The following is a 24,809-nucleotide window of genomic DNA, read 5'->3' on the forward strand; positions in this document are numbered from 1 at the left end:
GTCAGAACTGAAATTCAAGCCCAGGTCTCTTTTATAGCTTTATATTTTAGGAGAATACATTCAAGTTGCAAAATTAGGAAGAAAAATCAAAGGCTGTGTAAAAGAAAAAAATAATAAACCCTAAGTATATTTAGCTTATCTTGATTAACATGAGAGGGGGGAATAGAAAACCACCATTAGGACACTGCAGAAATAACTGTCACAGGCAACATCCTCCGACGGATGCTAAAATTAGTGAGAGAACCAGAAAGTGAGGAAGTGTACAAAAAGCAAAAGGATGGGGCACCCCAAAGGGACATGGGAGCCAACCTGAAAGAGCTCCCAATTGCCAAAACCAGAATAAAATAAAGGATGCAGTACTGGAATATTAACCCAAAGTATAAAATAAATACACAAGCTCATACTAGTATAAACAAATAACTGAACAAGCAAATAAACAGGGAAGAAGTGACAAATCTTCCTTACAAAAGAATTCTAGATAATAGATGCCGATGCCCTCATGGCAAGAGGTAGTACTTAACCCCTACCTACTTGCCATCAAGGGTAAGCTAGACCTAGTGACCCACTTCCAAAGAAGAGAGTAGGGACAAGGGAAAAGCAGTGACTGTGCAGTGGAGAAATCTGGCAAACACATCACCCAAGTGATGGAGGTTAATATCACCAGTGATGTCATGCAGACCTGATGTAACCCCCCATATAGCAAGATGAGACTGGCGCTTCTCTCTGTGGTGTTCCTTCCAAAACTCCAAAACGCCAGTCTAATCGTGAGGAAAACACCAAACAAGCCCAGACTGGGGGGTATTCTACAGGATAACTGGCAAGGACTCCTTAAGAATGTCAAGGTCGTGAAAAACAATAGAAGATCAAGAAACTGTCACAAACCAGAGGCAGCTGAGGAGACATGACAACTATATGCAATGTGGCCTGGGATCCTGGAACAGAAAGAAACATTAAGCAAAAGTCAGTAAATCCAAATAAAGTTGCTTAGCTATTAGTATTGCACCAATGTTAATGCCTTAGTTTTGATAATCGTAGTCTGCTTATGTGTGATGCTAACCTTAGGGGAAGCTGGGTGAAGAGCTATGGGAACACTCTGCCTTATTTCTGCAATTTTTCAGTGAGTGCAAAACTTTTTCAAAATAAAGTTTAAAAATTTAAATTGAAATCAGAAGCCTGGCATCAATAAGACAAAAGTGTTTTTGAGAATACAAAACAATGGAGAAACAATTGCCCTTGTTTAGAAGCTAGGAGAGAAGGTTATCTCGAATATACACAGTCAGCCCTCCGTATCCGCAGGTTCTGCGGCCCTGGATTCAACCAACTGTGGATTGAAAATATTCAGAAAAAAATTCCAGAAAGTTCCAAAAAGAAAAACTTGACTTGGGGTTAGTAGATGCAAACTATTACATGCAAAATAGATAAACAACAAGGTCCTACTGTATAGCACAGGGAATTATATTCAATATCCTGAGATAAACCGTAATGGAAAAGAATATTAAAAAGAATATATATATATTTATAACTGAATCACTTTGCTGTACAGCAGAAATTAACCTAACATTGTAAATCAACTATACTTCAATTTAAAAAAAATAAGAAAGAAAAGGGAATTCCCTGGAGGTCTAGTGGTTAGGGCTCCGAGCTTCCACTACTGGGAGCCCGGTTCGATCCCTGGTCAGGCAACTAAGATCCTGCAAGCCACGTGGCATGGCCAAATAAATAAATAAGTACAGGGGAAAACAACTTGACTTTACCACTCACTGGCAAATATGTATGTAATATTTACATTGTATTTACGACTACTTACATAACATTGGCATTGTATTAGACATACAAGTAAACTAGAGATGATTTAAAGTATACGGGAGGATGTGCATAGGTTATATGCAAGTACTACACCATTTTATATAAAGTACTTGAGCATTCACGGATTTCGGCATAGGGACAGGGGAGGGTCCTGGAAACAATCCCCTGTGGATACCAGGGGAGGACTGTACATACTACTACCACAAGAATGAAGACTGAGTTATTCTGCATCTTGTCATGCTAAGTTTCTAAGCCTTCTGACTGAAAGAGGCAAAAGATTTTCTGTATATCGAAATATTTGTTCTAGTGGTTCCAATGACAGAAAGCTTATAACACTGTGACCATTAAAAAACAGTTTGTTGGGGCTTCCCTGGTGGCGCAGTGGTTGAGAGTCCGCCTGCCGATGCAGGGGACACGGGTTCGTGCCCCGGTCCGGGAAGATCCCACATGCCGCGGAGCGGCTGGGCCCGTGAGCCATGGCCGCTGAGCCTGCGCGTCCGGAGCCTGTGCTCCACAACGGGAGAGGCCACAACAGTGAGAGGCCCGCGTACCGCAAAAAAAAAAAAAAAAAAAAAACAGTTTGTTAAAGGAAATCATGGATGCTGTGCTACTACTCCACTGTGCCCTAGAGAAGCTGTCAGATATGACAGAAGCTGTCATATTGTACAAGGAGATATATACACGGATATTTATTGTTGCAGTGTCAGTAATGGCAAAAAAATAGAAATAATCTAAAGGTTCATGAACAAGAGTATGAATAAGTGATATCAATATTCATAGAATAAAACACTATACAGCCATCCAAAAGAATGAACTAGACATAAATGTCTAGTTCCTGAAGATCTCAAAAATAATGGTGAGTGAGAAAAACAAGTTGCAGATGGATACACACAGTATAGAATATTAACATAAAAACATGCAGCAGGGGCTTCCCTGGTGGCGCAGTAGTTGAGAGTCCGCCTGCCGATGCAGGGGACACGGGTTCGTGCCCCGGTCCGGGAAGATCCCACATGCCGCGGAGAGGCTGGGCCCGTGAGCCACGGCCGCTGAGCCTGCGCGTCCGGAGCCTGTGCTCCGCAATGGGAGAGGCCACAAGAGTGAGAGGCCCGCGTACCGCAAAAAAAAAAAAAAAATGCAGCACGATATTCTATATAATAATAGTACCAAGACTACAGAAATGACAAACACCAAACTCAGGATTGAGGTTTCCTCTGGAAAGGAGAGAGGAGAATGAAATCAGAGAGAGGTACACTGGGGGTTTCAACTTTGTTTGTAATGTTCTATTCATTTAAAAAACAAAACAAGGAATTCCCTGGAGGTCCAGTGGTTAGGACTCTGCAATTTTACTGCCCAGAGGGCCCGGGGTTCAATCCCTGGTCGGGGAACTAAGATTCCACAAGCCTCAGCGTGGCCAAAACAAAACAAAACAAGAACATGAAGTGTATACATATGACAAAAGGCTACAATTTCACAAACGTGAGGGTTGGTACAAGGATGTTGTTTAGATTATGCTCTTGGATTTTATGCAGGCCAGAAACATAATATAACTTTAAAAAAATCAGCAGGCCCTGGTGATGAACTGAACATGTGGGTGGTTGGGGGGAGAAAAGGGTCTTAGATGATTCCCAAGGTTCTGCCTTCAATGACGCAGTAGTACATTTGTCAAGATCGGTGCTGTAGGAGAATCGCCATCTTTAAGCAATCACCTCATCATATAAATCAGAAAAAAGAGGGAAGTTAACCTAATTCAAACCATGATCCAAGGTAACAAAGGGACTTTATCTTCAAAACAGGACTAGGGAAGTGATCTCAGCAGAGCCGTCAAGAGTGAGCAATTCTGAGTCCTGGCTCAAATACTCTTGTACAAATGACCTAATGTTCTCTCTTTACATCTTTGCTGGATAAATAGAAATCATCATGTATGCTGAGGAAAGTAAAATGGATTATTTAATAATTACATAAAAGTCGAATGTAAAAACTCATGTAAAACCAATAGAAACTCCTCAATGCTTTTCAAGAAAACTGAAAAAATGGTTAGTCAAAGGACTATGTTTGAGTTTACATTAAATACATGAAATATGAAGGGAAAATACAGTAGCATGTAAACCTTGATAAAGAACTGGCACATCTTGGTTGCTGCCAGATGGGAAGAACTGCTTTGAAAAACGTAACTAGAATCACAGAATTACAGAGTTGTGATTGGAGAAATAATCTAGTGGTAATCTGTTAATTTCGAAGAAGAGAAACCTGCATGTCAAATAAGTATAAGAACTTGCCTGAAGGATCACAAAGGTAAATAAAGGCAGAGTCCAGAGTAGGTATAATCTCCCATATTAAAGCTTTTTAAAATTTCAACTTTATTTATTCTGCCTCTCTTCCCACCCCACTCCCTTTCACTGTTTATTTGCCTGAAATATATTTATTTCCTGCTTGTAATGGTCCACAATCCCTTATTTGAAACCCTATATGGGGCCAGCTATGTTTGGGAGTTGAGCGTTTTTCTGATTTGAAAAGGTAACATATGGTGCGTGTAATATATACCATATAAACACCTGCAGCTTTAGAAGCATCACCCGATAATCAAATCTGTTAATATTTCCACAGAAAAAAATGTATACACGTTCACACTAAGTGGGATAAATAAAGACCATTACATCAAGGTGAGTGCATGCCACCCAGTGAGTTCAGATAAGATCAGGATTTTCCTCAAGTAAGTTATCAAAATCTTTACATTTTCAGAGTCTTTTGAATTCTAGAATTGTGGATAATGGCATAAGCTTTATGTTTGGGAGAAAACTCTAAATGTATTAGGTAAAGATATATACTTTGCTCTTAGTCTACAGGGCGTGGTGAGGCCACGTCTGTGCAGAGTGTGGTTAGAAAGATAGAAAGGGACGGGTGGAGCCAGTCCCACGGCTGCCTGGGGTCCTTGCCAGCTCCATTTCTAGTCCATGGTACCCTTTCAGTGAACCCCTTTTTCATAAGGGGGTCTGAGGGACATGGATCTTGGCACCAACAACCAACAGTAAGACTAGTAGCTGTCAAGTCACATAAAGTACTTCTTTTCTACCCAGGGCCTCACTGGTGGGTTCAGAAAGAAGTCTCCAGTCCCCCTCCTTGAGAAACTGAAACGAATGTTAACGATGCATCTGCCTTAACTGGTTCAGGTGGAAGCAGAAGCGGCCCAGGTCACCTAGGAAGATACCTTCTAGACCTATGTTTATCCAGGCAGAAGAGTTTGGTCCTGGTTTGACCCAAGCTCTCCCATGACTGCAAGGGGCTGACCCCAAATGTCCAGTTACTTGGAGTCTATTCAATGAAGAGATCCACGGATTGAAGCAATTTGCAAATATGAATTCATTACAGAGACAGTTTATCTTATTGAAAACAGTGACTAATTTTGAACACCAGATGCTGTTATTATGCACAATATGTGCAGCACTGTAACCTTATGCTGTAAAAGGGCTAAATGTACACATCACAGAGAATGTATATTCCAAGCCAGTGTTTGCTGCCTGCAACCGAAGTTTAATTTGAAATCTGGTTATAGCATTAATCTATATAGAGGAGCTCAGCCAACTTATCAGTTAATTGGAGTAGCCTCCTGATCAAGATGACACCATTTGCCAATAAAGCAAATGTGTCTACTTTAAAAAAAAAAAAAAGGAAGTACAGTCAACAAAACCTTTAAAGAGCCTGACAGGGATGTCATTTCTAGAAATATGATGAACTAATACCAAGACTGACCTACCTGCTGAAAACAACTAAAATGCCAAGTGATTTCATAGCGGAGACCCTTTTGCCTCCTCAAAACACATGAGCAATATGGCACGTCCCTGTTAGTAACCATGGTTTTTGTGCTTATTCTTCCAGGTTTGAATCAGAATCTCTGAGTGAGTATAAGAGACAGAGGTGAGGTGGGCGCGTGTTATTATCCAATAAACCATTGCACCTCTGAGATACGCCACACAGGGCAGCAGGCTAAATAAAGTCACTCGACTTCATTCCTACTGGGCCCAGTCTGCAGCCACTGGACTCCTGTGGCTGACGTGTCTCCACATTGCTGCGACCAGGCTCACATTCTCCACACTAGACGTTTTACCTCACGGAAAGCAATCTCTTTAACACAGAAGTTGCATTTTTTAAACCAAGAGATGTCGGGAGCAAATCTTATGTCGGGAAACCCAGAACTCTCTAACAGAGAAAACACGCCCTGGTTCCCATTTCAGAACAATATTGTCGGAGGACACGTGGTTGCCACAGGGCTTGTCTGGGGGAGCAGTGGCCTCTGTTTTAGACCCTACATGACAGCACTTGAAATCTTTGGGATTCTATGTTTTTATACAGAATCAGTTCTAACAACTTATTGGGCTTTATCTCTACAAAGTTTACCATCAGGGAGAAAGAGAAGATATTTTTCTTTTTTTTTTTAATGATAAGCTGCCAGTGGCTAAGGAAGGACCTTTGCTGCGAGTGGCAGGAGTGACTATGAAAGAGGGAGCCGTGGGTGATGGAGAAGTTGTTCGCTGAGGCCTGCATTGAGGATGAGCACGGGATTTGCCCCCTTCATTGTCCTGCTACGTCTGCCCTGGATACCATTTTAAAACACACACAGGATTTCATCTGTCTATGAGAAACATGAGAAATGGCCTCAGTTCTTCAAAGAGCTGTCTCCCTCTAGTGGCCAAAGATTTTTTTTTAGAAAGCCTCAGAAGCCTACAAAGGAGCCTGTGTCCCCTAAGAACATAAAACCACTCATCTTGGTGGGGAGTATGTAAACAATCCTTGAATTTGGAAACATCGTTATAGCATGTAACTTTGTAAGTTTCCTCGCTATAAATCAGGAATAATGCCAGTTTCAAAGGGTTATTGTGAGAAAATGCCTGAGCATCATCAAATGAGATCGACGGAGGAGCGCCACAGGGTCGCAGCTGGGAGGCCGGCGAGGCGCACTCACTGGCGAGGCGCTGGCTTTGGCACTGAAGCATAGAGGTCGAAGAGCAAACGGTTATGTGTCATGAACCCCGCCTGTCACTTCCAAATAGCGGGAACCAAGAACCTTCAGATCTTCAGAAGTCAAGACTGTGGACGTCAAGGTTGGCTGTAGAGACTGCTCCTGACAAACTGGGGATGCTCTGTGGTAGGCAGAATAATGCCCCCCATAGATGCCCATGGCCTAAGCCCTGGAACCTGTGTATAGGTTACATGGCGAAGAGGCAATTAAAATTGCTAGAGACAGCACAGGGAACTCTATTCAATACTCTGTAATGGTCTATACGGGAAAAGAATCGAGAAAAAAAAGTGGATATATGTATAACTGATTCACTGTGCTGTACACCTGAAACTAACACAATATTGTAAATCAATTATGCTCCAATAAATTTTTTTTTTTTTTTTTTTTTTTTTGCGGTACGCAGGCCTCTCACTGCTGTGGCCTCTCCCGTTGCGGAGCACAGGCTCCGGACGCGCAGGCCCAGCGGCCATGGCTCACGGGCCCAGCCGCTCCGCGGCATGTGGGATCTTCCCGGACTGGGGCACGAACCCGTGTCCCCTGCATCGGCAGGTGGACTCTCAACCACTGCGCCACCAGGGAAGCCCCAATAAAAAATTTTTAAAAATAAAATAAAATTGCTAACGAGATTATCCTGGATTGTTGGAGTACATCCACTGAGATCAGAAGGGAAGAGGGAAGTAGAAGAGGCGGTCAGGATGTGTTGTGCGGACTAGACCTTGAACCACTGCTGCTGGCTTTGAAGAGGAAGGAAGAGGGCCACGAGGAATGTGGGCAGCCTCTAGAGGCTGGGAAGGTCAAGGAAACGGACTCCCCCCAAGAGTCTCTGGAAACAAACGCAGCCCTGCCAGCGTCTTGATTTCAGCCTTGTGAGACCCATTTTGGATTGCTGATATCCAGAACTGTAAGATAATAAGTTTGTATTGTTTTAAGCCACTAAATTTGTAGTAATTTGTTACAGCAGTAATAGGAAACTAATACATGCCCTAATTGCTATCCCGGAGGAAAGAGAGAATACTGTCAGACCTTGAATTTACTCTATTCAGAAATGACCTGCCAGTAAGCCTCACCATGGACTCAGAAGACTCAAATCTGACCAAGTTCAGGTATAACAACATGGACCCCACAGCGCAGTTACTCAGGGATCTTCCCCATCTTGAGAGGGCTTCGTCTTGGCATTCTCCCTAAGCCTGGCCAGGCAGCAAGCACGTTCACGTGTGAAATCTATTTCTTCTCTTGTAGAATGAGAGGGTTGGATTAAAGAACCTCATTGGTCCCCCAGAGCTCTACAGATTCTATGGATCAACAAGTCCTTAGCCTTTCAAGCAAAGTAACAACAGCGATACTTCTGCTTCTGCAACTCCATCTGTTCCATGATGGGTTCCATCAAAGTGAGACAAGGAAGGCTTTTCTGGCCATTTACCTGGGAGCCCAATCCTTCCTGCCCAGGAGAAAAAAGGGAGAGAACGGGTGTTGTTCCAGACAAGCCCTACTCTGCGCAAGGCTGTACTTTCAGCTTCTCCTGCTCCGGCTGGAAGGCAGCCACCACAGTCTCACAAGTTCACACATGCTGCCTGAGGAAAGGCTTGAACAGAAGTGCCCCCGCCACTGCCAGGCTGCCAGAAAACAGGCTCGAGTTGCCACTCACAGGGGCTTCAGGCTGAGCTGCTCACAGCAGCAGCATCACATCTTCAGCTTTCTTAACTGTCTGCAATAAACTGGAGGTTTTGGACCTGCCAAGCATGATACTGTATTTCACTAAACCCCACAGACCCCAAATCACTACCCTGTGCTAAGTGTTTCTTAAGGGTGATACATTTCCAGAATGAGTTACAATACCTTTCATTCTCCAAGCTGGACAATTTCGTGCACACGACAAGCCAGTGCACATAAAGCTGTAGCTGGGCCTCCCACGTGACTTCTGTGGGGAGCCGCTGCCATTTACTTTGGCTGAGTCTTTTTGGAGGATTTTACTGTCGAAATTCTCACTCTGCCTGCGTGGTCAGTAAATACCCTTTTCCGGCTTCATTCCAGGCTCAAAACCAGTGTGGATAAGTTTACTCATGGGTTTGATTCAGCTGCATCTTGTTTCTATGGAAACCCAGGCTGCCCCATAAGCCCAATTCTCTATTCCTACTGCCCAGCCCACCTTTCACCGGCAACTTTAGATTTTCACCTTCCCTGGGTATTAACCTTTGACTTTCAGAAGCTGAAGTAGCTTTGTGGAATGTCTACTCTCCATGTGCAAAGAACTCACAAAGAGCTGAATCCAAGATAGCCATTTTATACTGTGTGGTCTTCAGACATGGAAGCCCACTCAACTGTGAAGACAAACCTGGTGAATTCTCCAAGAAGATCAAGTACAGCTGTGAGGAGAAGGATGCTCGACTGCAGAGTGCTGTGATTGATTAGCAATGTCTGCCACAGGCTTGGGGGAGGCCGTGGGGGGGCACGTGTTCTCCCTGAATCAAACACTGTATGTCCACTTCAGAGCAAAACAGCGTATTCAGTATGTTATTCACATGGGCCTCTAGAAGTTCAGATCCAGAAGTTCAGGGGTCAAGCAAGAAGGTTGCCAGAGTCATTTCTGATCCTCCAGAGCACAAAAGGCTTCTAGAGTCAGGTTCCTTGGGGCACGGGCGCTGATGGGTCAAGCTATATGCTTGTCTTGAGCATATGATATAAACCATTAAGAGTTAGACCTGGGCTTCCCTGGTGGCGTAGTGGTTGAGAGTCCGCCTGCCGATGCAGGAGACACGGGTTTGTGCCCCGGTCCAGGAGGATCCCACATGCCATGGAGCGGCTGGGCCCGTGAGCCATGGCCACTGAGCCTGTGCGTCCGGAGCCTGTGTTCCGCAATGGGCGAGGCCACAAAAGTGAGAGGCCCGCGTACCGCAAAAAAAAAAAAAAAAAAAAAAAGTTAGGCCTGTCCTTTTCTTTTTTTTTCTTTTCGTTTAAATTTATGTATTTATTTATTTTTATTTTTGGCTGCGTTGGGTCTCTGTTGCTGCGCACGGGCTTTCTCTGGTTGTGGTGAGCAGGGGCTACTCTTCGTTGCAGTGCGTGGGCTTCTCGTTGCGGTGGCTTCTCTCATTGCGGAGCACAGGCTCTAGGCGCATGGGCTTCCGTAGTTGTGGCTCGTGGGCTCTAGAGCGCAGGCTCAGTAGTTGTGGCGCATGGGCTTAGTTGCTCCGCAGCACGTGGGATCTTCCCGGACTAGGGCTTGAACCCATGTCCCCTGCACTGGCAGGAGATTCTTAACCACTGTGCCACCAGGGAAGTCCCTAGGCCTGTCCTTAGACGGGGGCCTATTCTGCATAAAGCAGGGGCAGGGAGTATCTGATTTCCCCTTCCTGGAATTGGAGACTCCAGGAGTCTTAACCAGGAATTTTGTCATTGCTGCTGCAAGAGGAGAGCTGGCCTGAGTTCACTTAGGTGAAGTGCGAGACTATCCTTGGGGAGCGTGGAGAGCTCAGTGTACCCCAAGAGGGGACAGATGCAACTGGGTCCAGGGACAACCATCCTAGCAGGTCTCTCCCACAATCTCTTGGGTCTAATCACTCTGTTGGGACCCTGACTACTTATCAGGGTCCCTCTTGGAAAATGAGCAGAGTGACCACTGGTGACCCCTCACTGCAGTCACCACCCCACCAGCCAAGACTGGGCATGGGAAGTGGGGGAACAGCCCTCAGCTTATAGGGTAGATTACAGAGGTCAAAGTCATCAAAGCCCCAGAGCCTTAGGTAATGGAAATGTGTCCAAAACATGGAGTGTGAGACAGAGAGCATCAACAAAGGAGGCGCAATAATCATAATAGAAGTAATAATAATAGTAGTAGTAGTAGTAGTAGTAGTAGTGGTAGTAAGAAAAATAATAATATTATTCATTGAGCAACTATTTTCTACCAAACATATAAGAAGCACTTTGCATGCACTATTTCTAATCCTTTACAGTCCTGTAAGGTGGGTGCTATTAGTTCCATTCTGCAGTAAGGAAATTAAGATTCACAGACATTAAGAGACTCTCCTGCAGCCTCAGAGCTACTAACAAAGACACTAATACTTAATGCACATGACTGCATTAAGTATTAATTGTTTTAATTAATTACTAAGGAATTAAGTGAGATAATATACATGAGGAATCTTTGCAAACTACAAACGTAAGGCACCATCGCTGTTACACTATTTAAATTGACTAATGTTTAGAAGCAGTGGCCTCAGTAAGGACAGCCAGCAGAGCTGCGGCTGAAAGTCACACGAAGCCATACGGGAGCAGCAAGAACAGGGTCTTTGTTATGTTTTGAAATTTCCTGTTAATGATTCGGGCAGAACAGAGATGTGAACACTTGATGACGTTTAAAAAATAAAACCTCTCTAAAATTCAAGAAAAAAGCTTAATTTCCTCTAATCTATTTTTTCCAATTATTTTAGAATTATTTTAGAAAGATGAATAATGTTCAAAATATTTCCATACCGTTATCCACCTTTACATGCTCAGACAGTTTTCAATTCAATGATTCTTTATTGAGTACATCCTGTGTCAGACACTGTGCTAGGCTCGGGGGACTGCTGTCCTTGAAAAGTTCCAAGAAAGTCACTTTTAAAAACTATGAGTATGTGGATTTTTATGTAAACCACTGCTCACTGTCAGCATCTGATCTGAGTGCTCGAACAGAACAATGTTCTGCACAGGTTCTAAGACAATCTAGTTGGTGAAGGGAAACGCTCCAGCCATAAGGAGACACACAGAGACCTGAGAGGGAGAAGCATCATGTCCACTGAAGACAGCTTCCTTCTGTATGATCTACACTCATAATACGGAGCAACAGCAGAGGCGAGCTTCTGAGAATGAGCGCGCAGAAAACAGAGTTCGGAACACAAAGTTTTGTGCAGCAAAAGACTGCACTCAGTAAGTGTGGTGGGGTTGCTCGCTTACTCACTCTGCCGTAATTCTCTGTGAAAAACAATGCTGTCAGTCTTGGCTTGACTGCAGCTCGTAACAGGAAACAGAAAAGCAGTTACTTTCTTTAACTAACTCTACAATATTAATAGATTATATGCTGATAAAAGCAAAGACTCTTTAACAGTCAACAGATTATAGCTCCATTTGAAACAAAAAAACATTTAAATGTAAATTAATTTAGTAGGTTTATAATTACTGTCTAAACAAATAGACTTGTTTCCTAATGAACAGGCCACATTTTACATACATTTCTAATCTTAAATCAATCAATGATTACCACAGTAAAGTCACTTGGTCACTTACTTTTGGGAGGACTTTTTTTTTAAGTGTTATAATCACTGACGGGAGGGAAATTGAGCCACAGGCTTCCTGAGCCTGGAAAACATTCATAATCTTTGGCCCAGCCATTTTCTCTCTAGGAATCCAATCTAAGGAAATAATTAGAAATGGAGAAAAGATTTATGTATAGATATATTCACATTAGTGCTGTCTATTATAGCAAAAATACTGGTTATAAAATTACATTTTATCAATAGCATTGAATACTGAAAAACCATTAAACATCATGTTTTCAAAACATTTTGGGACTATACAATATAATGCTTACAAAAGTAAACAGGATGAAAACTTCATAATAAATAAAATGACGTATTTAAGATACATAATAAATTTATTTTATATATTTAATAATACATACATATTATGTATACACACATATATATCACTTAGGAAAAACAGCTGTAAAGATACACTAAAATGCTATCAATCGTTTTCTCTAGGTGGTGGGATTCTGAGTGGGTTTTTTTCTTCATATTGCTTTTCTGTTGATTCAGGTTCTCACACAAGACTGGAGATCTGCCAAGAAGAAAAGAATATGGTGGCCAGCCGACACAAACTGGATGTAGACATGTGTGACGATGATACATCCAATTCTAAAATAATAAACTAACATTATTTTTAATTTCTTAAAATAAATATTCAGTGGCAGAAAAAAAAATATGATCATGATGAAAAATTTGGCAAGTACAGAAAAGTAAAAGAATCAAGGAAAGAATCATCCAGAATTCCACCAGTCAGAGTGAAATGCTGTTATCAGTATCTGGAGCTTGACCAAGTTAGTGGCTCTGAGTTGTGCCATGGAGTCCTGAATTCTCCATGCAAATGCCTCAGGAGGTGTCACAGTGGAGAGTGCGGACTGACCAGGTCCTCATCCAATGGGGCGCCGGAACAGAACCCCTTCCCCATTTCGGTCAATCCATTTGCACATTAGACTTTCACCTAATATTCCACTTGAAGAAAGGCTCCATGGAAAACTACAAAAATGACATTTGGATACCTCCATGTTAAACCTCTTCCCTAAAGCTAAACGTTTAGGTTGCTTCCAGTTTTCTCTAACATAATGGAAAATTGCATGAATAGCTTTATACAGTAATCTTTGCCTGTATTTCTGCCTCTATAATTGAAATTCCAAGAAAAGGATAATGATCGTTTACCCAAGAAAAGGGTAAAGCTCCTGATGTTACCAAGTTGCCCCCAAAAGGTCAACCTGTTTATAATCCCATCGATCTGCCCATCTCCCCACACCCTTGCCTAAGCATAATTTAAAAAAAAAAAAAAAAAAAAAAAACACTTTGTTAATTTGATAGATTTAAAATAAGTCCCTCATCGTGCTTGCCCGTTTTAAAGACTGGCTTTCCTCCCCCTTAGGTACCTCTTCCGAGAACCCTTCCGTCAGCAAAATCTGCTGCCCACGGTCCCTGTGAAGAGGACACGGGCACCCACCCCCGCCCTAGAGTAACGGAGGCTTGTGCTTGGACATTTTCTCACTGGGTCCCAGGCGAGCCCCATGACCCGACCTCAGAGCGACTGAGCTTGTAGAACAAGGTGCCCCTGAGAAACGGCAGATGCCAAGGTCTAAAGTCCCTCTTCCTTCCCGAACACTCTCTAGAACCACAGAATCTCAGAACCGGATGGTGCCCTTCAGAGACTCATCCTTCAGGCCTCTAGTTACATAGATGACGGCCCTGAGCCCTGAAGAGGGAAACAAGTATACAGTCAATGGTACAGCCAGGAAGAGACCTGGGTGTTCTGGGAGTCTCGGCCCAGCGTTCTTCCCACCACCAGCCTCCAATATTAGAGGCATCTAATAACCATCAAGTAGTGGCCAAAGTGAGCCCTGACCCTTCATCCTTCCATCTGATGACACTCTGGGAAGGGTCTGTGCTCATCGTCCAGACATAAGAAATTGAGAACAGGAACCTGGAAGGGTTCGCGATCCAGGGGGCGAGTGGAAGCCGAAATCTAGCGCAAGTACAGGGGTAGAAAATAACAGCAGAAAGAAAACAAGTTCAGAGAGGTGCTTCCCAAACTGGTGGGTTCTTAGAACTCAACTTTAGAAGTCAGCCTTCAAATGGCCACTAGGTGGAGCTCTATTTTCAAAATAAGATCTTAATCCTTTGGCTCTGAACTGGCTTTCAACTCAAATGGCCTTAGCCTGACAATGTCAAAGGCTTATTGCAAGGATTTGCTCACCAAGCCCACTGGCTCCCAACCAGATTTTTTTGGCCAACCTGCAGTCTACAGTCTGTAAGGCCGCCATGAGCTGAACTTTTTCCATTTCGGTCCCTAGATTATTGTCTTAAAAGTAAATACAATGGAGATACACATATATATTGAAAACAGAACCAGGGGAGATACAAAATGTGTTTATCTCAACAAAGAGAATTTAAAATATATATTTAAAATATATTCTAACATAAAATATATATTTAATATATATTATATAAGTAAAATTTAAAATACACTTATATATTTATTTTATGTATAAATGTATAGAATATATATTTAAATGTATATTTATCTACTGCATTTTATATATAATTGTACATATTATATATTTAAATCTCTTTCTTCTGTTGAGTGTTAAATACATAGTTTGTAACTCCAATTATATATAAAACACCTGTTGAATATATTCTATATTATATATATAAAATATACATTTTAGGGCTTCCCTGGTGGCGCAGTGGTTGAGAGTCCACCTGCCAATGCAGGAGACACAGGTTCGTGCCCCGGTCTGGGAAGATCCCACATGCCGCGGAGCGGCTGGGCCCGTGAGCCATGGCCGCTGAGCCTGCATGTCCGGAGCCTGTGCTCCACAACGGGAGAGGCCACAACAGTGAGAGGCCTGCGTACCGCCAAAAAAAAAAAATATATATATATATATATATATATAATATTTTAAAATGTATATTTAAAGTTCTCTCTGTGGTTGAGTGATAAATACATGCTTTCTGGCTCCAGTGGTTTTGTTTTCCCCATAATAATCACCAAAAACCCTGGGAAAACAGAATAGCCTTTTTATTGACCTGTTCGAGATTTTTAAAATCTATGTTTCTCCAGCCCGTATTTGTTCAGATATAGTTGAAAATAGAAAAGACAAGGGGGAGAGATTCATTCAAAGAGAAAGAGGCATTTGCTGTTGATCTTCCCTTAATCAGGACAGAAAGCACAGAGGAAAATAAGAGAACCTACTGTACCTATGAGGAAGAAAGGCTTTAAATAGTCTCAACCAAATATGAAAATATGAAACTTCTAACTTCCTTTAGTGACAGTTCCTAACATACAGCTGATTGAGAAAAAGTGTTTAATATTTTATAATTATTTATGCTGCTTTGAGGAAAATCATGTCAGTGTCTCACATAAAAAAATAATACATTTTTGTTTTTTAATGAGATCTGATCAGCAACCCTAAAATGCAATTTCTCTCAGCTGCCCGAGGAAAAACAAAAACAAAAATTTACACCATCACCAAATCTAGGCTTAACAGATAATCTAATGGAAAATGTAGACAAACTCTATTAATGGCACAGCAGACAGAACTGGGTGGAAGGAACACCTACCCACAGTCTTCTCCTCAAGCACATCCAGGTTTCACTTCAGGAAACTGAGACCACATAAAAGAAGTTGGAAGGTATGTCGTACAACCCTGCAGTCTGCCCTCTCCTTCCGGGACCCAGGATCTGAACCCTGAAACAACCAGAAAATCACACAGAAGTTCCTCTTTGTGATATCTAGTTCTCATTGTGATTCCACTTCCATCTCATTCCCCTTTTAATCTATATTCATCCAGAGATAGGAAGAACTTTAAAAAACAAAAATCCTGTGCAGAAAGTAGAAGGAACTGGGGTTAGCTCATCACATTTTAGGAAAAACAGTGCCCACAAGTTCTCTAAGTAATAGAAGAGGACGAAATATACTGGCTAACGTTATATTAGAAACCTAAGTTTTCCATGCACTTCTTGGACTCAGAATACAGTATCAGAGAACCAATTAGACACGGTAGGAGAAGTTGGCAGTCTGGTAAAACAGAGCTTCTACAGGTCAAAGTTTGCCAGAAAGTGAGAACAGGAACTTGTATTGTCCACCTACCCTCTGGCTATTGGTCCAAGAATGAGATTCCACACAGGGGACGTGACCACGGATAATCAGCTTGCCCTATCTCTTTACAAATACTAGCTCTACACAGATGTCACTTCATTTAAGGAGAACAAATAAAGGCGGAAACCCTATGGAGAGAGCTAATTCTAAAAAGTTACAAAAAATAGGAAAGGGATTTTATCTTGATGATCCACAAGAATGGTTTCTCTTAAAATAGTCTACAGCAGGATCCAGAAGATTCAACAAACTGGCAATTTCTACAGGATATAAGAAGATATAGCCTCTATTAAGCAAGGGCAAGAAACCATAAAGAAAGAAGTGAAGATGAAAACTGAGTGATATGAGATAAACTAATGCTTTCAACAAATATTTATTAAGAACCCATTTTGAGTCAAGCACTGTGCTAGGGGTGGAGAATACAGAGATGAGTGACACAGACATAATACCACTTTGGATGTAGGTTATACTTAGGTGGGGTTTATGGACAATACAATAATAACCAAATAATTTAAAATGTGAGGGACTTCCCTTGTGGTCCAGTGGTAAAGAATCTGCCTTACAGTGCAGGGGACGCGGGTTCGATCCCTGGTCAGGGAACTAAGATCCCACATGCCGTGGGGCAACTAAGCCCGTGTGCCACAACTACTGATCTCACGAGATGCCTCAACAAGATCCCATGAGCTGCAGGCAAAAATAAATAAATAAATAAAATCTGACAATTTCTATTAAGAAAATGAACAGGGTGCTTATTTAGGGAATAACAGGGGGTACCTACTTAGATAAAGTCATCAGGGAAGGCTTCTGGAAAGGGGTGGTATTTCATCTGAGTCAGCTATGAAAGAGCAAGTAAAGGGCATTACTGGCAGAGAAAGCAGTAGGTCTTAGGGTGAAAAACGTGTTCTGCGTGCTTGAGGAACTGACAAAACACCAATGTGCCTGGCGAATGGTCCAAGATGAACTTGGAAACATAAGCAGTGGTCAGATCATCTAGGACCTTTACAGCCAGGAAAAGCACTTTAAATTTTAGGTACAAAAGGAAATTGACTGCAAATGTGTATGTGTATGTCTGTGCATGTGGGTGTATTTCTATGTATCTATTTGTGCATATACATATATTTAAATATATGCATACATTATTCATTGCTACGGTATAGAGAACAAACGAGAAGAGACAAAAAAGGAAGCAAAAAGACGATCTTAATTCAGGGATGAGATGATGGTGCCTTGAACTGAGGTGATGGCAGTAAAGATGGAGACGAACCGACAGTTGAAAAAAATATCTGGAGGTTGAAACAACTGTAACTACTGATGGACTAGAGGAAGTCAGGAAGGACAGCAAGGCACTAAGCAGGATTCAGGTGTCTGGCTTGACAACGTACATGAATAGAATACGAAAGAACAGTAGGAAAGACTAAAAATGCAACAGCAAAACTAAAACCACATTGCAGGTACTGAAGAACAGAACTGAAATGGCAGAAAATAGAAGGTAGGCTGTGAGGGGCAAACCTGAGAGACTCTCCCAAAACGCAGAGCAAAAGAGAGCAGAGATTACAGAGATGAGAAAGATGACAAAGAATACAGAACTCTTTTCTGAATACTTGGTATTTCTAAAGAAGGAACCAAAGCAACTGAGTAAAAACAATGAGCGAAGAAAAAAGAATAGTGTCCTGAAATGAAAAATACCTAAGTCTAAAAATGTAAAAACTCATTCTTTACCAAGGGAAATTACAGTCCAACATCTGGATATTTCCTTGAGAAATGCTTCAATTTACAAAATAAGTAATCAGATTTTTTTTTTAAGTTATCTGGAGAGAAAAATGCAAAATCAGCACGGCCTTGGACTTCTACTCCATAACAGTGACTACCAGAGGCAATGGAGCTACCTCTAGAGGTCTGAAACATAACAAGTTCGACTCAGCAATTCTACAGAAAGCCCTCCCTGTTACTCATGTGAGAAAACAATAAAAAGATATGAACACATCCACAAGGGCTAAGAAAATACACTATCCACATGTTTATACCCACAAAAAAATTACTCGACTCCTCTCTAACAAGGGGTGACTTGTTAGAATGGAGAAGTTATGATACAGAAAAAGTGAATGGGAATGTTTTAATTTAATCATAGAAATAAGTCTATAAAGTTGTGTTAAATATATTTTCAAAATAGAAAGCAAATAAAATGCTCCATTATATTTGAAAGAAAAATTATACAATGAAAAATGTAGTATACTACTAATAAAATTCTATCTAAAATCCTGAATATCTACAAAAATTGGGAAAAGTGAGTGAAAATTTTGACAGTGAGTGAAAATACTCTGATTTGTTTTACATGATTGCATAATTGCTGTGAAGAAAATGAACAGGGTGATGGTTTAGAGATTAATAGGTAGAACTACTTAGATGAAATAGCCAGGGAGAGTCTCTCCAAAGAGCTACAGTTCCCTGACTCTTCAGTAGGTGAAACTGAGGTTCCAGAAGGACAGGATATTTATATGTTGATCCCTTAGTATTTAATTAGGTCCAGAACTGACCCAGTTGGAATAATATGACACAACTGGAACTCATAACCAATAGAGAAATGGGAATTAAAGGCAACTTATTTCTTAATTCAGCCTTAGCTGATATATATAGGTGGTTTAAGAAGATAGATCAGGCAGCTTATCCTTCATCTTATAATTACAATAGGGTAATGTTTGGTGAATATGTACAAAACTTTTAGCATATCAATCAAGGTAAATCGATACTCATTTCTGTATCTTGTCATCACAAAGCTGAACAGATAGCTGTTTATAAAGAAGGGCAAAGAGCTTTTCTGTAATATTGAAAAGTTTGTTTTCACAGTTTCAAGGGCAACTGGCTTATAACCATTACCCATGAATATTTATTATAGGAAACTACACTGAAAACCAAAACTATTTATTATCACGCTTTTTACAGAAAAAGTTTGCCCACCCCTGATCCAAGTGTATATTAAATTCACCATTTTTATAACTTTAAATGAACAAGCAATGTTCTACAACAAATATTTCTCCTATCATCCATCTATCTATTTACCAGTCATTCTGGGTGGGGTAGGAGGAGGAAAGACAGGTCAGGTAAGGTAAGACTGTCCTCATCCAATGGGCAGAACCAAAGCAGAGGAAGATCAAAACTCCAGTGTAGCCCTAAGACTGCCCCACCACATTCCTCCAACTTTCCAGGCAGATTCTAAAAGAAGAAGACGTCCAATTAGAGCCAGCTAAAATTACCTGAAAAGGTGAAGAGTTTAGTGTAGTTTCCAACAGCTGGGGCCTGTGACCTGAGCCCAAGTCAGTCTGGGAAGAGAATTCAGATGCTTGTCAGAGAGACCCATGCTCGCTCCCTTCTAAGCTTGTGAATTCTGTTACCTTTTTCCTTCTTGTGCCATTGAACAATCTTTATAAAAAAAACTCTTGATCATCTTGACTGATATCAGTGGAAAAGGATTCTTTTCTTTTCCAATATTTGCACTGGGATAGCTCAGATGATCCAAGCGCTCAATGAGGCCACACGTGGTGGCTGCAGGATCTGGGAGAACAAGGGGCACACCCAGGTGGGGAGCTGGAGAAAACATACCTGGGGCAGGGCAGTGGGCAGGAAGGGCCAGGGTTGAGCTCCTTCCCACAGGATTGGCTCTCCCATGCTACAACAGGGAGGGCCTCTCCTTCCAACAGAATTCCAGGAGTCAAGTTACATGTTGGGAGAGATGAGATGGGAGTCCACTTGGTGCTCTGTGCAGGGCGTGGAGAAGTGACTTTCCTCTGGGAAGTCAAGTGGGTAGAGATACCCCCTGGGAAAATGGTAAAGTGAGAAAGTTAAACATTGTCCCATGCAGCCAGGCCCTGCCCAGAAACTTCAGGCATCCAGTGGCCACAGTCTCAAAGCTTCATGCCAGCCTGAGCATCGTACTGTGGCACCCCACCTAGGCCTGTCCTAACAAGGCCCACGTTTCAGAGCTTCCTAGACCCTCAACCCTCCACCTCTGGATTGCATGCTTTCTATGGACACAGGTCCTGCTTTCTAGATTTGTGACCATATTCTGATAAATTCACCACAAGGTCAAATGAAGTCCCTGCCACCTTTGCGTAAGATATTTGAAATTTTTGTAGATATGCCCAGTCTTGAGAAGAAAACCGAATGCTGAGAATTTCTGGGTCATTTCCTCAGTATTGGATTTCACTAGTGGGTTTTAGTCAGCCCACACAGAGGCTTTGTGACTGTCACATACGAATATCACAAAAATAACAGAAACGTGCTCTCAGCTTCAAGGATGACCACCAGAGACCAATAACCATGGTAACAACCAGAGGCACCCTACAGAAGGCGCTGGATTCTTCCAGGCCCTGACATGAGCTTCTTCATTCTCTGCTTCCGCCCTCCTGCTTTTCTACTTCTTCAATTTTCCTTTTCCCTGCTTTTGCTTGATTCCTTCCTGCCCCCCATACTCTGGAATTATTCCTGGAAGACAGGTGCATGCCGGCATGTCAGCCCCATGCGGGCCGGGAGGGGGTTTTCTGCTTTGTTCCCAGCTGTGCCCATAGTACCAAGAACTGTGCCAAGCACACAATGGGAGCACTGTTTGGTGAATGAATGAATGAATGAATGAATGGGGTAGCTAAGGGACCCGGGGACGTTGTCACCGTCATCGCATTTCTAACGCCCACCAGGGCTGCAAAGCCTATTGCTTTCTTGATGCCTCATAGGGGCATCAACAATCGGTAAATGTTTTCTAGAAGCTCACCCCTCCTCCAACAAGTCTTCAGTGAGATGAAACAAAAATTCCCTTTCCGAATCTGTGTTTTTGGGTACCGTCCAGTTCTCAGTCAAGCCAAGACCAGAGCTTTGACTCTTCGGATGCTTCAGAGCTTGAAGGAGCCCTTGGAGCTCATGTGACTTCCTGCACGGGTTTCTATAGAGAATTGGAAAATTGCACACACGCCTGGAAGACCATTAAGTTGTCTAGCGTTCTGTTCCTCCAGCTCCACGCCTATTCAGTCTGTAAAAATGGCCCAGCAGGGATACCACGACCTGCCGCGATCAGCGGCTGTCGTAAAGTGCGGCTGCTGTAAAGTATGGCTGTCGTGAAGCGCAGTCCCTGAAAAGTGTTGCTGTCGTAAAGGCGGGGATGAGTCCTCCTCCTTAACCTCTCCCTTTATTTAGATCAGTTTTCCAGATCTTCCCTGAGCAGTGGATGCGCACGAGGCAGCTGAGAAATGAATATCCCGAGGGGGCGCTGACCTGACAATCCACCAAGCACTTTTAATGCGTTTTCTCATTCGATCCTTGTAAGAACCCTCCATTATTAGCCCGTTTCCCAGATGAGGGAACTGAGGCTTAGGTGGGTTAAATGGCTCGCCCCACACCACAATTAACTAAGTAGAGGAGTCCGGACGTGCACTCAAGTCTGCTTTGCACTAAAATTTGTGCTCTTAACTTTTACAGAAAGTTCCAGGTGTGAGGTGACAAGAGTTACAGGTGCTTGGGCTCTGCGCTCTCAGGAAGAGTCTTCACTTCAGAGAACAGATGCCTCCCTTGTAAATATCTTGCACGCTGAAACTGCTGGCCAAAAAAAACCACGGTTTTTGCTTCTGCATGTTTTGTTGTAAGCATGTAGCAAACCGTCTATATTTAGCATAAATGAGTGTTTGTGAGTGGTCCCGGGAATCTAAATATAATGTATTTTGTTTCTAAGTTACAAACAACTAACTTACAAGGGGAATTTTGGTCTTTAGCCTGTTTATTAAATCAGGCACTTTCTGAACTTTCTTCTACAAGAGGAGAAAAGGAATGACCTTTTACTGAATGTTCCTTATATGCCACCATTGTACAGAACGAGTCCATCTATTCCAGTAGCCCAAGGAGAGAGGCCCTCCCCTCAGTTTATAGGTGAGGAAATGGAAGCTTAGACACAATGAGTGGCAGAATCAGGATCCAGACCAAGTTCCAATGGCAAAGCCAGCCTGTTTCCATGGTTCCTCTGAGCTGGCTGGCATCCTCCCCACACTGAGCATCTGGGGCAGGCTGGAAAGCAGGCCACCACGCTCCCAAATGCTCTCTCAGCGAGCAGGAATCACGCGGTCAGGGTGCCCAGCACGGCGCAAGCCCGAATATCAGCTGTCTGTGTTCAGTGGGTCTGCCCTGAGAATCGGAGGGAGCGCCGCTTGAAAAACCACCGTTGAAGATTCTCAACATGAGGGGGACCCATTCAGGCCGGTGACGAAGAGTCTCTCCTGGACCAAACTCCAGCCAGGCTCCTCTGAGCCCTCTTCTCAACTATATCTCAACTTTGTCCTATATAGACTTGAACAAACACTAACCTAGTTTCTCACAGCTCAAAGCCGCATCCCTAGGTGACCCGAAGTCCCCCTTAAACTGCCAGCTTGAGAAAAGTCAAGGCTGACAAAGAACTGACTGTTCCAGCCAACACCTGAGTGCAGGGCCCCTGCTCCCAGCCTCTGTGGGAGCAGGGGAAGCTAACTTCACGAAGTTCCACTTGACAAACCCAAGGGGGTTTCACGTGGACCAGTCGCCCCTGCCCTCACTTTCTGTGAGTTCTCACTTCCCTGAGTCTACTGAGCCCTGCTCACCGCCTCGCATATTCCCTCATTCTCCCTTTAAAACGCTCGGTGACTTCTGTAAGATCGAAGTTGAGTTCAGTTCACACTGGGCTCTTTCCCCTGTGCCAGTGGTATATTACTGATTAAAATCCATCCTTCCCACTTTAACTAGTGTCCAGCTTTGTCTGTCTTTGACACCAGTCAGCCGGGGCAGGCAGAGCCGCCCCTCTGTGACTGTCACTCTTACTACTCCACAGCCCCCTCCCGGTGCCCCCTCGGCCCCTACCCTGACACTGGTCCTAGCAGCCACTCTCCCTGGCCTCCGCTTCCCGCAGCCTCCTGCCTCTCCCACACCTCCTCCAGGGTTTCCACTTCTCATTGCTGGGAGGAAAAGCAGGAGTCGCCTGAGTCGGGTTCTGGCATGAAATAGAAGAGTGTTTGGGCCAGATGGATGTTCAGGTCGCTGAAATAGCCCATCTGAGCACTACTCGTTCAAACTCTACAAAGCAGCTGTTAAGGGGATTGGGAGGAAGCAGCTTACTTCCGAGGGCCCAAGAACCGGGTGCTGCAGAAAAGGGAGGTGTTGCTGGGAGCTCTGTCCGCCACGCGGTGGTGCTGTCGGAGCGGCCCCTGCAGGGCTCAGCGCCCCGCGCTGGGGAACAGGAGGACGCTGGTGGGGAAGGAAGAGGGCTCTCGGCCACCTTGCGGGGGAGGACTCCTCAAGGCTGGCATCTTCACTCTTAGCTGCCTGCCCTTCAAACCACTTCAGTTATCTGCAGATGGGGTGTCAGCTGGGAGTTTCCATGGGAGTTGGGTAATTTCCAGATAGCTTAGTGTTTTCTCCCCAGTCGTGCACAAGACCAGATGTATCTACTGCTTTCAAGTTTTCAAAAGAAGAGTTGGGGACCTGAGGGTTTTTTTGTTTTGTTTTGTTTTTGCTTTTTTGCGGTACGCGGGCCTCTCATTGTTGTGGCCTCTCCCGTTGCGGAGCACAGGCTCCGGACGTGCAGGCTCAGTGGCCATGGCTCACGGACCCAGCCGCTCCGCGGCATCGGCAGGGGGACTCTCAACCACTGCGCCACCAGGGAAGCCCGGACCTGAAGTTTTGATGTGGCATTACTTTAGTTTGTGATGAATGTCAAGGGCGTGTAGCCCAGCATCTGAGCCAGGCTCTTCCTTGTGAATTTTGGGCGTGTACTTGGAATGTCTAGACTCAAGGATGTTCATCTGTAATGTGAGATTATTGGAGTTATGACATTCAAGGTATCTTTAAACTTTAAAATAGTATTTGAACATCTCATATTTTTATATTTTCCCAACACTATTCTGGGCAAACAGTGGTAGCATAAGAAGTAGAATTATGGGGAGATTACATGTGAGTCCTGGAAAATTCTGGGACTCTTTCTATCACTTTATGATCCATCTTCCTGCTGTATTACATCCAAAAGAAATATAAATCTAACTCCAAAAGCAGTGAGAGCAAAGTCATCACCCACCTTAGCAAAATTTCATTAAATTTCACTAATCCCAGAAGCTTCTCAGCCAGAATTTCTCATCTTTCTCTCACCCTTATCTCTTCCCAAGTTTGTGAGCTATTCTTTTCCACCTGAGGGAACCTCCTGTTTCTGTCTTTGCCTGCACTAAGTTTTTCAATTCTTCCAGCTTTATGTATTGCCACTGAAAGGGAGGAGAAGGAGGAGAAGATCTTCCTATACTTGTTTCTGTCATATATGAATCTAAACACACGTGTAACAATATCTTCCCGGGAGATACTCTTTTCCTTAAAGAGCTAGCAATGTAAATCCTTGACCTTTCAACACAGAGTTCCTCTAATTTCTCAAGGCAGTTTAGATCAGTGCTTTTCAAACATTTATGTGCATCGGAAATCTGCAGATCCTATTAAATGCAGATTTGGATTCAGTCGTTCTGGGGTGGGGCCCGGTATGCTGCATTTCTAATAACCTCCCAGATGATAGCCAGGGACACCGCTGATCCTTAGACCTCAGTTTGAATAG

At 43.2% G+C, this 24,809-nt stretch overlaps 1 protein-coding gene across 1 annotated transcript in view; it reads right to left on the reverse strand.

Moving 5' to 3' along the window:
- Nucleotides 1-21,254, reverse strand: part of ENPP6 (ectonucleotide pyrophosphatase/phosphodiesterase 6) — a 126,641-nt gene extending 105,387 nt beyond the window's left edge. The window contains exons 1-4 of the mRNA XM_060291454.2: nt 20,979-21,254; nt 19,814-20,027; nt 15,682-15,808; nt 12,083-12,207 (exon numbers count right to left, since the gene is read on the reverse strand). The gene's annotated coding sequence lies outside the window, so the exon portion shown is untranslated. The remainder of the gene's footprint in view (nt 1-12,082; nt 12,208-15,681; nt 15,809-19,813; nt 20,028-20,978) is intronic.
- Nucleotides 21,255-24,809: the final 3,555 nt, after the last annotated feature.

This window comes from Globicephala melas, chromosome 21, assembly GCF_963455315.2.
Source record: "Globicephala melas chromosome 21, mGloMel1.2, whole genome shotgun sequence".
In the NCBI taxonomy this organism is placed as follows: Eukaryota; Metazoa; Chordata; class Mammalia; order Artiodactyla; family Delphinidae; genus Globicephala; species Globicephala melas.